The sequence below is a fragment of the Petaurus breviceps genome, unplaced genomic scaffold, assembly GCF_028583685.1.
Source record: "Petaurus breviceps papuanus isolate PSGF00001 unplaced genomic scaffold, PetGlider_PUasm1.0 91133, whole genome shotgun sequence".
Taxonomy (NCBI): domain Eukaryota; kingdom Metazoa; phylum Chordata; class Mammalia; order Diprotodontia; family Petauridae; genus Petaurus; species Petaurus breviceps.
Window position 1 is genome coordinate 4,932,076 of NW_027187419.1, and position 16,645 is coordinate 4,948,720.

Sequence of the window (16,645 nt, forward strand, 5' to 3'; positions counted from 1 at the left end):
TTAAATTACTGGTATATTTGCTAACAAAGGGAGTCAGGGGGGGAGACACTGAGAAGGCTCTTTGAATGGGTCATGTCAAGTTTCATTTCTTTCTCTTTTTATTCCTTTGGGGATTCTATAACGAGGCAGCCCTTGGGCCTTGAAGCAGGTATTTATGTCATTCCTGTGGTTGATGTGCTTGAGGTATGTACCTCTTGGTTAGTTGGACCCTGGAGGCTGGGGAGCCCAGCTGCTCCCACATACGCCTCCACCGTTCTTGCCTCCATGTTCTTGCCATCGGCAGCTGACTTTGACCTTTGTGGCTCCCAAAATAGAAATCAGGGATAGAAAATGCTATCATAAACCTTCCTCCCAGGCACATCCTGACATGCTGGTTCCTTGGGGTATCACACTGGGAGGGATGCCTATCTGGCTGGGCCAGTGAAGCGCAGTTTATCCGGAGGGCAGGGAGATGGTTAGAATGACCCTTGGGGCCCTGTGAGTTAGCAAGGATGAAGAAGGAAGCTGCATTTTAGGATTATAAGAGCAAGAAGGAAAGTCAGGGAATTATCTAGTCCAACACTATCGTTTTTTAGAAAGCTGAGACCCAGAGTGGTTGTGACTTTCCCAAGGTCACACAGATAATAAGCAGCAGAGTTAGGATTTGAATTTTGGTCCTTTGATCTCCCATCTCCAAGTTCAGCACCATTTCTATTATAGCAATATCTTTTCCCAAACCTTTCTGCACATAAAAGGTGAACATCTCTCCCTGCTTTGTAGTACATTCTCTATTCCCTTCCGGGCTTTGTCTTCCCTCCTCTAATCCTTAGTAAGAGTTCAGCTACATGGTCCCTGTCCAACATGGACACTGAAGCAGGTAAGCAAGGTTAGGATCTTTCTGGAGAGATTGCTTTATTTTCTGCCTAAGCTAGAATAGGAACTGAAGGCAAAACTTTCATCCCACCTTATGTGCCTAGGTATAGATCTAAATTATCTTGGGTACAGTGGGGAAGGGATAGCATTTATCAAGGATGAATTTATAATGAACCAGAAGCTAACTGTTAGAAAAGAGAGTGAAGCAGGCTTTGACTTCTCTCTTGACCACATAAAAGAACTACAGAGCAGGAAGTGGGAATTAAATCAAGGTGACCACAGAGATGAAGGACAGGAATGTCAAAGAAAAGCACAGGGCTTAGAACAAGAAATCAGATGGGATTATAATAGTTGAGATGTTTCCTGTAGGACTGAAGCCCAGGGGGTGTGAGGAAGAGAGGGTATAAGTTAAAAGCTTTCTGGGTATGGTATCTTGAGCATCCTAAGTGGAAGTGACCTATGTCACACTTCTGTTATTACATGATTGTATAGTACTTTAAACTCATAATTGGGGAGGTGAGGTTCAGAGGTATGATTTCATTGGTATGGGGAATCCCCAGGATGAAGGTTGTTCACTAGTGCAACTCACTGGTAATTCGGAGTCTTTGTGAGTTACTTGGGGCATCAAGAGTTTAGGTGACTTGCTCAGGGACACACAGTATGTGTCAGACACAAGTTCAACCCAGGTTTAAGGCTAGTCTTCTAGAGGCCTCTCTCTTAGGAATGTATCACATTCTAATTTTTATTAGGGCATCTAGATGGTACAGTGGATAGAGTACAGAGCCTGCAGTCCAGAAAACTCATTTTCCTGAGTTTAAATCTAGCCTCAGACACTTAGAAGTTGTATGACCCTGGGCAAGTCACTTAACCCTGTTTGTCTCTGTTTCCTCATCTGTCAAATGAGATGGAGAAGGAAATGGCAAATCACTCCAGTATCTTTACCAAGAAAATCTCTATGGAGTCACAGAGTCATACATGACTGAAATGACAGAACAAGCCTAACTCCTTCATTTAATGGGGCAACTAGATGGCACAGTGGATAGCGTACTAGCCCTGGAGTCAGGAAGACCCAAGTTCAAATCAGGCCCGAGACACTTAGTAGCAGTGTGACCCTGGGCAAGTCACTTAACCCTGTTTACCTCAGTTTCCTCATCTGTAAAATGAGATGGAGAAGGGAATGACAAATCACTCCAATATACTTGCCAAGTAAAACCCATGGACAGTATTGACATATAGGGAATAGACAGACAGGGTCATGAAGAGTCAGATATGATTGAAAAATAAAAAATTTATGCTTATTTGTGTACATATCTCATCCTTCTCCACTAGACCATAAGTTCTTTGGGGAAAAGAACTGTTTAAAACTTTCCTAACAACTAGAAATGTCCAGAAGTGGTTGATAATGGGCTGCTTTATTTGGTAGCAAGTTGCTCAGCTTGGCAGTATTTAACCAGAGACTGGTGATCACTTCTGAGCTATTTTGTCAAGGAGATCTGTGTATTGAGCAATCCAACCCAACAGCAGCTATTATGTGTCTGTTATAGGCAAGGTACTTACTATGCTAGGTGGTTGAGATAGGAAAACAAAATGAGGCTTAGTAAATGGATAGAAAATGACATGGAGGTGAAGATGGGTGACCAGAAGAATCAGGGTTCTTTCAGTAGAAATGGTCTGACCAAATCTAATCCGGAGCCTCTATTAGCCAGGTACAATAGAGAGAGCTCTGATGTGGAGCCCCAGAGGCAGAGCACAGAACCTCCCTGCTACTTAGTACTTGCTCATCTTCAGCAAGTTACTTCACCTTTCATTTGTTACAAGGATTGAGTTTTTCTTTTCTTTTTATCTGGGTTGGTGTTGGGGAGGAGAAGGACATCACTGATAATGTTATTTAGGAAAAGAGACAAGGGGAAGAAGGAAGCTATTGAGGATGTTATTTAGGAAAAAAACGAAAAGAAAGGGGGTCTTCAATGAAAGCATTTTTTTAAATGCACAGACAAGAACAGAAAGATGTTCAGAAGGAAACAAATGAACATGAAGAATAGGACTCAGTTTCCTCATGTGTTAAATGAGGGGACTTGGTAGAGGAGGTTAATGACAGAAAAAATACCCATACGTTCAAAAGTATTCATTTCGGCATCATTCACAGCAACAAAAATCTAGGAACAAACATGTGTCTGATGTTTTGAGATCAGCTGAAAACCGGAGATCTGTGAAAATAAGGAATGATGAATTCAAAGAATTCAGAAAAACATGGAGACACTTATATGAAATAGTTCAGAATGAAGCCAAAAAGAACAAGGTACATAGTGACTACAGTAAAGTAAATAAAGCCAGCACTACAAGGCAAAATTACATAAGTCATAAAAGTTAAAACACATATACTCTCTGTTAATTGGTAAACTAGAAATGTAGAAAATGCCATTTACTGTTAGTTACAATTATTCTGGAAGCACCTAAGTGGCTCAGTTTTGGGCCTGAAGTCAAGACCTGAACTCACATTTGGCCTCAGAAACTTACTAGCTATGTGACCCTGGGCAAGTCACTTAACTTCTGTTTGCTTTAATCCACTGGAGAAGGAAATGGCAAGCCATTGCAGTATCTTTGCCAAGAAAATCCCATGGACGGTGTTGGTGTGCTGTGATTCACAGGGTCACTAGGAGTTGATCAGGCCTGAGTAGCACCAAAAACAATTGTTCTATTAAATGGTTTTGCTTAACTATGCATTTGTGCTGGGTGTGGTGGCACATCCTGTAGGGGCTGATGCTAGGAAGGCTGTGGCTGATGGATCTCTTGAGTTCTGCAGTTCTGAGCTGCAGTATGGCTAAAACTGACCAGGTGGCCGCACTAAGTCTAGCACCAATGAGCCCCTGGGAATGGAAGGCCACCAGGCTGCCTAAGGAGGGAGAAATCAGCGGATGTCAGAAAATGGAACAGATTAAAGCTTCTTTTGCCAATGGGTATTGGACTCAGGCCCTTGAGTGGGTGCCACACTTGCAGGCTGGGTGAGATAGGAGATCTAGTTTCAAAACAAAAACAAAGGCAAAACAAAATCTATACATTTGGAGAATATACTTCATAGAAGAGAGATTGTTTGGAGATTTTTTTTTTGGAAATATCTGTTGTGTCATAATCAAAGCTATATATATGTGTATACATAAACATATGCATGCGTGCACATATATCGTACAAAGAAATACATATGTATGCCAGTTCGTATTGCATATATGCATATGTGTGTATATATACATGCATACATTTATATGTAGCTAAGTCCTGATTAACATGAATAATAAATCGTGTTAAGTGGTCACATTAGTCAAATTCTTACTGCACCTTTCCATTTGGTTGGAAACGGTGACCATATTTTACAGAATTATAACTTTGAATAGTATGAATTTGAAAATATAGGGCTATTTCATGGGATTAATTATTCACACTAATTAGGACCTAGCTGGTTGAATGTATATGTTGTGAGTGCATACGTGTGGGTGTGGGTATGGGTGTATGCATATACAACTATGTACATACTTGTATATATGTATGTGTACGTGTGTGCATATTTGAATGTGTATAAAATATGTACACACATATATTTGTAAACAAGTATGTATATACAAAACATATGCATACATATGTGTATGTATGTGTATAGGTAGGACTGTGGTACAGTGGAAAGAATGCTGGATATGGTGTCAGAGGACCTGGGATGACATCTGGGCTTTGCCACTTACTGCCCACGCATCTTTGGGCAAGTCGCTTAGTCTTTCTGAGACTCAGTTTCCTCATTTGTAAAAGGAGAAAATTGAATTGGGTGACATCTAAAATCATCTATGCTCCTAGATGATTCTACAGTCACATCTACCTCTGAATCCTATGACTAAATGGCTTTCATGAAATGGAGCAAAAAAAGATATTAAGCCCATGCTGAGATAACTGCCCCCCAAAGAGGAGCCAATGCCCTTTGGACTGGTCCCTCCCTACCTGGGAGCTGTTGGAGATTGTTTTCCTTCGTCCCTCTGGCAGTGCCATCCTTGTGTGGGACAGGCGCCAGAGGCTCCCTCCTTGAACATCCGTGTGGGTAGCTTCCTGCATTTGGAGCGCCCACGGCTATCCTCTGACTCAGATATGGTGGAAAGAGCAGAGATGCGTGGGCCAGGCTGTGGGAGAGCAGAGTAGGCAGGCCCGAGCCGGTGAGGTGGCAGTGAGGGCCGGGCCATAGAACTGCAGAATGGGAGAGCTGGGCTGGGCCTCAGAGGCCACTGAGCCTAAGAGAAGAGGAAAGTGAGATTCACAAGGTGAAGTCACACTAATCAGACAGAACCAGAACCCAAATCTCCTGACTCCTGGGTCAGTGCTTTTTCCAGCTTGTCTATCCACAGAGACTTCAAGCCTGACCTTAAGCATCTGAGCAAAGGTCATGGAATCATAGGACTTCTAAGGCTGGAAGGGATCTTATGAGGTCATCTGCTTCACTTCTCTCACTCCAGGCAATAGCACCTGAAGGGGGCTCCCCAAGTGGAAAATGGAAAGAGAGCTGAAAATTTCCCAATTCCTATTCTAAGGCTGATGCACTTGCAGAGATGGGGTTCTTAAAATGTGCTCTTCAAAGACTTCTAGGTGGTTCATGACCTGGAAATATAAGTGTTTAGGGATAGGGACAAGACCTATGATTTCATTGATGCAGGGAACTCTCTAGTGGGGAAACTCTTCCAATTCTAGTTGGCATCTTCTCAGCAATTCATAGTTTTAGAGAGATGCTTGAGAAATGAAATGACTTGTCCAAGGTCACACAGTATGTGTCAGAGGTGGGACACCATCCTTGGTCCCCCTGGCTTCAGGGCTGGCTTTTTCTCTTCTATACTGTACTGTCTTTCAGATGAGTATACACAGTATATAACTAATCAATAAATCAGTAATTATTTATTAAGCACCATTTGTTAAGGTGTCAGGAAATGCTCTAGGTGCTAGGAATATAAATATAAAAATGGAAAGTATGTAACAATGTATGTACATTTATATACATAAGTGTATATACATAATATACGCACTATGTAAACATACATAAAGATATTAAACAATAGGTATGTACTTTTGTTTCTGAAATGAGTTAGTAATTTACTTTAAATATATTTATAATAAATCAGATATTTAATATAAATGAATATGCTAAAGTAAAAAGATCACTGGAGTTGAAGTCAGAAGGCCTGGGTTTCAAATCCTGACTCTTCTGCTTATTAGCCACATGGTCTTGGGCAGGGTGCCACTTCTCTCTGCGTTTCAGAAAAGCCTTGTAAATTAGGTGTGTTGTCTCATGCTTGTAGTCCCTGATGCTGTGGAAGCTGAGGTTTCTGGATCACCTGGGTTCAGGGATTCTGGTATGTTTCTCGATGTACTATTTACCTCCTGTGTGATTTTGGGCAAGTTCCTGATCATCAATCCAACACTAAGTCTTGCACCAATATGGGCAGCAGGCCACCGGGCTGCCGAAGGAGAAGTGAAAAGTCCAAGGTCAGAAATGGAGCAAGTCAAAGCTCTCAGGCTTTGGTCTGTGGTAGAATCTAATGCTTGAGTGATCCCAGAACTTTCAGCCTGGGCAAGCAAGATGGGAAGACCTAGCCATAAAGATACAGTAAGGACAGTATGTGTACTCCTTATTTCACTGGGTAATTGGGAGAAAAAAACACTTTGTAAATGTTAGGACATTATGTGAATGTGAGCTAGTAGTAGTAGTGGTAGTGGTAGTAGTGGTGGTGGTAGTAGTAGTAGTAGTTGTGGTGGTGGTGGTGGTGGTAGTAGTAGTAGTTGTGGTGGTGGTGGTGGTGGTAGTAGTTGTGGTGGTGGTGGTGGTGAGAAGGGACATCAGAGTTTATCTAGTCCAACCCTCTCGTTTTACAGAGGAAGAGTTGAGCCCAAGAGAAGTGAAGAAACTTGCCCAGAATCACACAGGAGGTAAGTAGTGCAGTCAATATTTGAATTCAGGTCTCTGACCCCAAATCCAGAACACTTCCTATTGTACTGTGTTGAGGGTCTATAATGTATTGGGGCTACATTTAACAAGAGTAATAGAACGAATACATCCAAATGAATATTGTCTGTTTCAAAGTCATCACTTTGGGAGTCTATATTCAAATATTTATTAGAACACATTTGACGTCTTCTTTTTGAAAATTGCTTTCAGAGGGGCAGCTAGGTGGCACAGTGAATGAAGCACTGGCCCTGGAGTCAAGAGGACCTGAGTTCAAATCCAGCCTCAGACACAACACAAAATCTAGCCGTGTGACCCTGGGCAAGTCACAACCACAAATGCCCTCCAAAAAGCAAAAAAAAAATTTCTTTCAGAGTCTGAGCTGCATTCTTCTGAATCTGCTCAGTGAAATGAAATGAAAAATCATTTATTAAGTGCCTGTGATGTTATAGGCATTGTGCTAATACTGGGAATACAAATACAAAAATGAATGAGTCTCTGTCCTCAAGGAGCTTACATTCTAATTAAAAGAAGGAGACAGCAGATATAGGGGAGGGATGGCCAGAAGACAAGAGTTTTTGGTCTAGGCTCTAGGTGTGAGGGGAGCTATAGAGGGTGGTTAATTGTCCATTACAGTAGCAATGGTGGTGTTGAATGTGGACATTTTTATTTTTTGTGAGTAAATTTTATTTTGGAAATCAGCCATCGGGGCTAAGTTTGGTACACAAGAAAACATGGTAAACATGGGGAAGCTGAGGAATATGATCTTTGTTCCAAACCTATGAAGGAATGAGACTGTTTTTCTGTATATCTGGAAAACTGGCTTGGAAAGATGTTCCCAAAGAAGAGTCCCAAAAGTGATTTGAGCCATGTACACATCATGGGAAGAACTTTATAGAGAGTCCAATTCATTCTTTCATTCATTGGACAAGCATTTACTAAGAACTGACCATGCCAGTCATTCAATAAACACTTATTAAGTACCTACTGTATGTCAGGCACAATGCTAAGTACTGGGGACACAAATAAAGGTAAAAGAAAGCCCCAGCTCTCAAGGAACTTGGAGTCACAGTCTAATGGGGGAGACAACATGCCAACAAAATGTGCAAACAAGATAGATGCAGGGTAAATTGGAGATCATCAATGAAGGAAAGACATGAGCATTAAGGGAAACTAGGAGAGGCTTTCCTAGAAGATGGGATTTTAGCTGGGACTTGAAGGAAACTGGGAGGCAGAGATGAGGAGGGTGCTGGAGATACCAAGATAGAAATAAAATTGTTGCTGCCTTCAAAGACCTCAGGTTCTACTGGGTAAAACAACGTGTAGACAGAGCTATGAATACAAAAAATATATCCAAATTGAATTCAGAGTCATTTTGGGGAGAGGGCACTCCCAATCAAGGATTCCTGAAAGGCCTCCTGGCGGGAGGGACACTTGAGATGAGCCTCGAAGGAACACAGGACTTTTTAGAGGAGGAGCTTGAGGAGGACATGTAGGATGGAGTCAGGCCTATGACAAACCACAGAGGTGGATGAAAAATCTTAATTCTTTTTTTTCCTTAAGCTGCCTTTCTTAACTCACTCGAAGACTGGGCCTGGTTCCATTGGTGCCTAGATGCTTTGAGGATAAGGAAAAGGGTGTGTCTAAGCCAGGGCAGTGTGGGGGTAGAGCTGCCCAGGCCAGTCTCTTTTCAGAGAGATGTGGTCAGTAGACCTTCCTTGGAGTCCTGTAAGATTAAAGGTTCTGAGGCACAAACAGGATGTTACCACCTGACTGTGTTAAGGAGGGAGAGGGGTGGGAATATATTGACATCAGGCAAGACTGACAAACAAATGTCTCATACTCAGATGCGAGATGAATAAAACATGAAATGTATATGCATACAGTGATCTCCATGGATAGCTAAGTGGTGCAGTGGATAGCATGCTGGTTCTGGGGTGGGGAGGACCTGATTTCAACTCTTGCCTCAGATACTTAATAGCTTTGTGACCCTGGGCAAGTCACTTAACCCTGTTTGCCTCAGTTTCCTCACCTGTAAGATGAGCTGGAGAAGGCCATGGCAAAGCATTCCAGTATCTTTGCCAAGAAAACCCCAAATAGGGTCACGAAGAGTTGGACATAATTAAAAGAAATGAACAGCAGCAACAAATAACAATCTCCATACACATATACATGTATATATGCACATGCACTTCTTAAATGCTTTGAATGAGCCATCGATCTTACCCATGCGGGTTCTCCCCCCACTGGTGCAGATGACAGCTCCTGCGTACCATTGTAGACTGTCTTTGTGAGTTGCTATGGCCAAAAAAACATTCATCATCAGGTGATGAGCCAACCCCAAATTAGCCAGGCTGCTCATCACATGACAAAATGACTCTGTCTCTGAGTCTGTTCTCAGCACCCTTCTGGTTTGATAGGAACCTGCCAGGGCTGGTGGTCCAGTGGCAAAGCTTTAAGAATAGCTGAGCTAAGAGAGGCACTTAGGCCAGGCTTTCACAGTGCTTTTTCTGGACCAGATCTATGGTTTTAGTGGTTTAGGAGACTTCTGATGAGGAAGGTTTTATAGTCAAGGCAGACAGCTTTGGATGGTTGCTGGTGGGGGGGGGGGGCAGTAGTCAAGGATTAAGTGATTTGTCCAGAGTCACACAGCCAGTCTGTATTAGAGGCAAAACTCAAACCCAAGTTCCCCTACTTTCAAGTACTACTCCACGTAGGAAACTCTAGGGCAGAAGGCCCCTTCATCTATGAGTACTGATAACTCCTTTGTAACTTAGTCTTAAAGAGCTTCCTGGAGTATTGAGAAATTAAGTGACTTTCCTAGGGTCATACAGCTAGGAAGTGGCTAATATTAGCCCTACTATGTGCTAGGCACTTTACAAATATTATCTCGTTGAAATAACACAACAATTCTGGGAGGAGGGTGACAGCATTGTCTCCATTTTTCAGTTGAGGAATCCAGAGGTGAAGTTAGTGTCTGAGGTCAAATTTGAACTCAGGTCTTCCTGACTCCAGGCCCAGTGCTCTCTCCCCTGCCACCACCTAGCTGCTTCAGGGCCTTTATCCACTACACCATGATGACTTGTTTATACAGTGTATGCATGTGTGTATGTTCACTCCTATACTTGCAGGTTATATCAGAATTTGACAATTGGAAAGGGTCTTGGAGATTCTCTGTCCTCTGTACCTCACGGTATGGTGCAGTACATGTGAAATAATGTAACTACAAAGCATGACATAAATAAGTGCTGATATTCACCCCATCCAGTTCAATTCAATTCAACAAACACTTTTTAAAGCACTATCCTAGGCCCTGGGGGCTAGAAAGATGAACAGAACACACCCTCGTCTTTAAGGAATTTACAATTATTATATTGTTTGATCAGAGATTACACAAATGTCTCTCCTAGGATTGCCCAGCTTGTCAGTGGCAGAGCTGGGACAAGAAGGGAGACAAGGCAGAGTGTGGTATAACGGAAAGAGCTGAATGCCAGACCTGGAGTCTGGAGGAACCAGGACTTTGAATCCCACTTCCAGCCTCTACCAGATGTAGAACCACAGGTGAGTAACTTCAGCTTGCTAGGCCTCAGTTTCATTGTCTGTAAAATGGGGGCAATATTGCCTGTAATAATTGTCTGTAAAATAGGGACAATCATACCTCATAAGGTTCTTGTAAAGATCAGGTAATATTGTATACACAAAGCACTTTGTTAATCTTACAGACTGCTACTTAAAGGCCAGCTGCTATTATAGAAACCTAGGCCTTCCAGCTCTATCTATATTATGTATCTATAGTCATATGTGCACATCTATTTATCAGTCTGCACATACTGGCATATATACATCTATCTCCCTACATACAGTCATCGTTTTTATAGCTGTCCACCTACATACACATATATGCAACTATGCAGTTGTCCCTACCTACGCACACATGTATATATTCTCAGTCGCTATCTTTATCTCTATCCACCTACACATTTTTATTTTTCATTTTGAAAAATCCTGTATATGCATATATAATGACTACATTTTACCTACGTAGATATCATCAGATCTACTGAATCCATAAAAATATGTGCCTCTATGTCAATCTAGCTACATATGTCTTTCTAGCTAACTGTAAACATGTATATATATATATATATATCTTTCTACATCTGTATGTTCTATATGTATGTTGGCATATTTATTTAAAATTTTTTTCTCCAATGAAAAAAATCTCTTTTCTTTCCTTTTTCTACCCCACCCTCTCCTACCCAATGGAGAAAAAAGAAAAACCCTTGCAACAAACATGAATAATCAAGTAAAACAAATTTCCACATTGACCACATACAAAAGATATATGTTTCCTTCTACATCCTGAGACCCTCATCTCTCTGCCAGGAAGAAGATAGAATACTTCATCACTGGTCCTCTGGAATTGCAGTTGGTCACTGAATTGGTCAGAGTGCTTGAGGTTTTCAAAGTTGTCTTTACAAAATTGTTGTTTTGGTATAAATTGTTCTCCTTATTTCACTTTGCATCAGTTCATACAAGTCTTCTCAGGAAGACAATTTCTCTGGAACTGTCCCTTTCATAATTTCACAATAGTATTACATTATATTTATATCCCACAATTTGTTTAGTCATTCCCCAACTGATGGGCACCCTTGAGTTTCCATTTCTTTACTACCACCAGAAGAAATTATCTATCTATCTGTCTGTCTGTCCATCCTATCTATCTATCTATAAATATGAGTCTCTTTTTTTCTTTGTCTTTTTGGGGCATAGGCCTAGAAATGGTATTGCTGGGGTAAAGGGTATGTACAGTCTATTTTGCCTGTGTTTTTCTGTATATAAAGGAAGGGTCTCACCTATTTATCTATTTTTTCTGCATGACCCATGATATTGTCTTCAGGTATCTTCCATGGCTTCATATGTGTCTCTTTGTTGGCACATCCCTCTCTGACTGGCAAGCTCTGAAAATGCAGTGTACAGGGACCAGTACTGAACTGGGCTTCAACTTTGCCCCCTGGTTCCTTGTTTAGGGTAATTCACAAAGCTGAAAGTGAGTCTGTAAATGCAATTGACTAATTAGGGACTGCCCTCTGGGAGAGTTACCAGACACGTGGATGGGCACTGCCAAACCATTCTCCCTTTCACATGCTCAGCCTGTAGCCCTCAGGGCTGCTGGGACACAGGAGAGTCCTCTCCATTGGCATTCCTTATCTCTTAAAGTCCCTGGCCTCCCACCTGCCAGAGTTTGTTCTCTAGCCACCTGAGTGGAGGGCAAGGAGGCTAGAGAGAGGTCAAGTCATGGGGGGATGGAAGGGATGCTGTGAATCACTTTGTACTCTGAGGCAGAGTTACATTAATGAAATCACTCTGAGCTCCTGTGGCCCAAGCACAGTACTGTACAGATGAAAGTCTTATTTATGTGGAAGATATATCTGCAGAGGGAGCAGTAAACTGCAAAGTATGAAGGTTTGCAGCAAATGCTGTAAAGTTTTATATTCCTGAAAACTAGGGATAAAAGATATAACCATTTAAAGCAAAGTGGATAAAAAGGGGCTTCCACACGATTGTAAAACAGCCTTATAATAGTTAATTGCTACTTTCTTATTACAGCAGAGACAGATTCAAACAAAAATATCCGTTAAAGTTCCCCACACTGGAAAGCAAGAGAGAAAAGATGAAAGAGAGGACAGGAGGGAGAGGCTTCACTGAAAAGACGGCTCAGGATGAAGTTTCTAAATGTTCCTGGTGACGTGTGCTGCTTTCATTCCTACAGGCAGTGACTCTGGGGAGCAGGGCTCTAACTGTCCCCCAGGGGGGCCTCAGAAACCAGTCCTTGTTCCCAGGAGCCTTTCTGCCTCCTAACTAACTAGCTGCATGCCTTTATGAAGGAATGAGATGTCTGGGTAGCTTTGGAAGTAGGTTTGGTTTTTTTAACACCAATAATGGGAGATTGCATTTTTTTAAAGTAAGCATTCATGTTCTGGGTTGCAGCTAAATGAGGGAGAGTGAGGGAAGGAATGGTGAGATTCAATACAAAGCAGAAAACATCTATAACATTTATGAAGTATCTACTATGGTCAAGGCCCAGTGAGAGATGGAAAGAAAAAAAATTGGATTGAGACTAGGAGACAATCAGTGAGAATGTGTGGGTAAAGTACCAAGTCCTAACTAGGTAGCGCTGAACAATGATGATTGGATAAAGATTCAGGAGAAAGAGAGAGAGAGACAGAGACAGAGAGACAGAGACGGAGAGAGACAGAGACAGAGAGACACAGAGAGAGAGACATAGACATAGACACAGAGAGAGAGAGAGGAGATGCTGAGGAGTAAAAGAAAAAGGAAGAGGGGGAAAAAGAAGAGACAGAGAAAAGGAGTGAGAGAGAGAGGGAGGAGATGGGGGAAGAAGGAAAGAGAGGAGAGAGAGAGAGAGAAGGAGGAAGAGAGAAAGAGAGGACCTATAGACCAAAGCCCAGGGAACCTGAAGGTAGCAGAGTAAACCTAGCCCACATACAGCCTGTGGGGGACAAAAATGACATGAAATTTCATTACATTTAAGTAACTGGGTAAACTGGCATGTCCTGGCCATTCTTTGGAGACTGTGCAGATATTTCATGACTGCTTTCAAATGACCTTGTTGAAGTTTGGAATAGGGAAGCCTGCTTCTGGCTATGCATGATAAGGATCTTGTATTGTGTGATGGTGAAGAGCCCCCTAATTGGTCCCTGAGCCAGAATAGCTGATGACAGTGGATGACCTACAAAAAGAGCATCCTTTCCACTCCCCCGACCTGCCATCTCTTGAGATCCAGCTGAGGATCATGCAGAAAACATATACCAAAATATTTGTAGGAGCACATTTTGTGGTTGGTTGGGGAAAAAAAAAAGCAAAATGGATATGCACTGATTGGGGAATGACTCAACAAATTGCAGTATATAGATATTCCATTGAATATTATTGTACCATAAGAAACAATGCATATGAGAAATTCACAGAACCATGGTAAGACTTGTGTGAACTGATGTATCCCAAACTAAGGAGAAGAATGATTAGAATAATATAAATGAAAACAAGCAAACAGATTAATTAAAGTGACTGAATAATGAAAAATACCTTTCTCTTTTCAGGTGGAGAGAGGGAACAAATGTTTATTAAGCCTCTACTTCTGCTACATGCCAGGCACTGTACTAAAGACTTCATAAATGCTGTCTCCTTCAATCCTCACAACAGCCTATGAGGTAGGTCCTATTATGATCTTCATTTTACAATTAAGAAAAATGAGGCAAAAAGAGGTTAAGTGATTTGCCCAATGTCATACAACTAGTAAGTGTCTGGGGCTAGATTTGAACTCAGGGTTTCTGATTCTAGGAAGTGGCTTAATCCAATGTGTCACCTATCTGCCTTCATGGATGTGAAATGTTAAGGCATTATGAGATGCATTTGTTTTATTGGTTATTCTGTGTAATTGTTTTCTCTTTTTGGGGGGAAGAGAATTTAAATTAAGTTAAAAATTAAAATTAAACAAAGTTAAAATCACTTGGCTGTCCACTCTGAGGTCACTAGCCTTCTTTCTCCTCACTCTACAATTAGGATTCTTCTGGTCATTATTATACTACATCTCTCAACATGAGTTTACCTTCCCCATGCAAAATCTTTTACACATGCCCTTCCTCTACTTCTAAGCCCAAAGGGAATCTTGCAGGAGACAAGGAATGCATTTTTTCTCTGTTAGAAGTGCAATTGCCTATTTGTTGTTTTCTTTTCTTTCTGGAAGAACAATTGGGTTCTTTTCCACAAAGAGGATTGCTGAAAAATAGGTGCCTAAGGAAATAGTTTGGTTAGTCAGTCCTTCCAGGACTCAACTTCCAGTCCTGTCTCACTAACTTTAAAATCCATTAGAGGGGCATACCTGGCTCAACCACCATAGCATCCCAACCCAACTGTTAGACAGTTGAGGAGGTTTTAGATATAAAGAATTACAGTATCTCAAAGTTAAAAGACCTCCCCCTCCCCGCCAAGGACCATTCATACAACTCATACCTGGCCAAAAATCAACTCTATTTACACTCTCTCAGACAACTGGTCGTCCAGCATTCACTTGAAGATCTCTAGTCAGGGAGAACGTGCTTACTCAAGCAGCACATTCCACTTTGGGACACTTCTAATCATTAAGGCTTTCTTTTTATTAAAAGCCAAAATCTGACTCATTCTTCAGCCTTAAAGGCCCACTAGATTCTGGCTCCAACTTACCTTTCCAGTGTCATCTTCCTTTACTGCCTTTAATATTCTATACATTCCAGCCACCTGGACTACTAGTGCACTGTCCTGGGAACTTGACACTCTATCTCCCACGTCAGAGTGTCGCACAGGCTGCTCAGATGGATTGCCTTTGTCTGCTGTCCTTCCCTATGCCTCTCCAACTTTCAGGATCCACCTCTCTGTGGCAGACAGTAAAGACCCCTGCCCAAATTAAACTCAGAGGCTTCTCAAGGTAGAAAGTGGAAAGGAGTTTATTACGATCTTGCAAGAAAGGGCGACACACTGAGTGCATTCAATGCATTCTTAGTGCCAGACCGCACCAGGCACAGAGAAGATAGATTCTTTTATAGCCCCCCCCCTCCACCTAATCGCATTCCCCTCCCTAGCCCCCTTCCTCTCAGCTCATTTTCACGAGCTTTGAGGGCACAAGCAGGTACAGTTATTTTGTAAATTCAGCAGTCTGTGAACTTTGGCACAACTTTTGCATTTTCTGGACCCCCTTTTCTTTCAGATTAATGTACAGATGTGATCAAAGCCTGTGTCCTTGTCCTTGTTCCTGAAATACTTCACAGTCAGCTTACCCTTACAGTATAACTGGGCAAGGAACCAAGCAGATATGATTATCCTGCAGATTTAGTATTCTAAGAATTCTTGTACAACTCCCATCCTTGTTAGTCTTTTGACCTGGGTGAACATGCAGATGTGCTTGCATCCTGTGTTCCCATCCTTTTCTCCTGGAACACTTCAGGGTCAGAAGCTTGTTCTTACAGAAAAACTATATTGAAAACCCAGCCTTAAATTCTATGAGGGTCCCCTAACCTTAGAGTCTATGAGGGTCTTCACCATTTCTCACACATCTCCTTTCAAAGCTCAGCTTAGGCTCTCTCTGTTTCCAGGTCCCCTCCTCCTCTAGCGCTAAATCCCTTTGTGTGATGTCTTCCATTCTTCCTTCATTCCCTATCTTGTATATTGCTCATCTGTTTACATAAAGTAATAAGATTATTATCTTATTGAGAGCTGGGGAAGGATCTTAAAGATCATCGTGAATAATCCTTTCTTATAGATGAGGCACTTGCACAAAGTCACATAGCAGAGCTTTGATGCTGCCATATTTCATCTCTCCCAACTCCAGCCATTCAGTAATGTTGATCTATAAACTTTTATTAAGCACCTATCATGTGGTGGGCATTGGGCTAAGTGCTGGGGTTACAAAAAAAGGCAAAAGATAGTCCTTGCTCACAAGGACCTCGCCTTCTAATGGGTGAACAACATTCAAACAATGACGTACCAGTGAGTTACGGGCAGGAAAAACGGAAAAATCATCAACATAATCGGAAGAGGAAAGGTTTCTTGGAGAAGGTGGGATTTTAACTGGGGGAAGGAAGCCAGGGAAGTAAGGAGGCAGGGGTGAGGAGGGAGAGAATTCCAAGTATGGGCGACAGCCAGGGAAAATGCCAAGAAAGAAGACAGAGAATTTTGTTCAATGAAGAACAAAGGAGTCCAGTGTCCCTGGATGTCAGATTACGTGGGCTGGAGTGGGTGGTGAGGAGTAAGGCTGACAAGTTAGGAGGA

The 16,645-nt window shown here is 41.9% G+C and overlaps 1 long non-coding RNA gene across 1 annotated transcript in view; it reads left to right on the forward strand.

The window, feature by feature from the left end:
• Positions 1 to 16,645, forward strand: part of LOC138155109 (uncharacterized) — a 98,219-nt gene that overhangs the window by 66,776 nt on the left and 14,798 nt on the right. The window contains exons 4-6 of the long non-coding RNA XR_011166762.1: positions 6,748 to 6,801; positions 10,228 to 10,378; positions 13,942 to 14,052. This is a non-coding gene — a long non-coding RNA (uncharacterized lncRNA). The remainder of the gene's footprint in view (positions 1 to 6,747; positions 6,802 to 10,227; positions 10,379 to 13,941; positions 14,053 to 16,645) is intronic.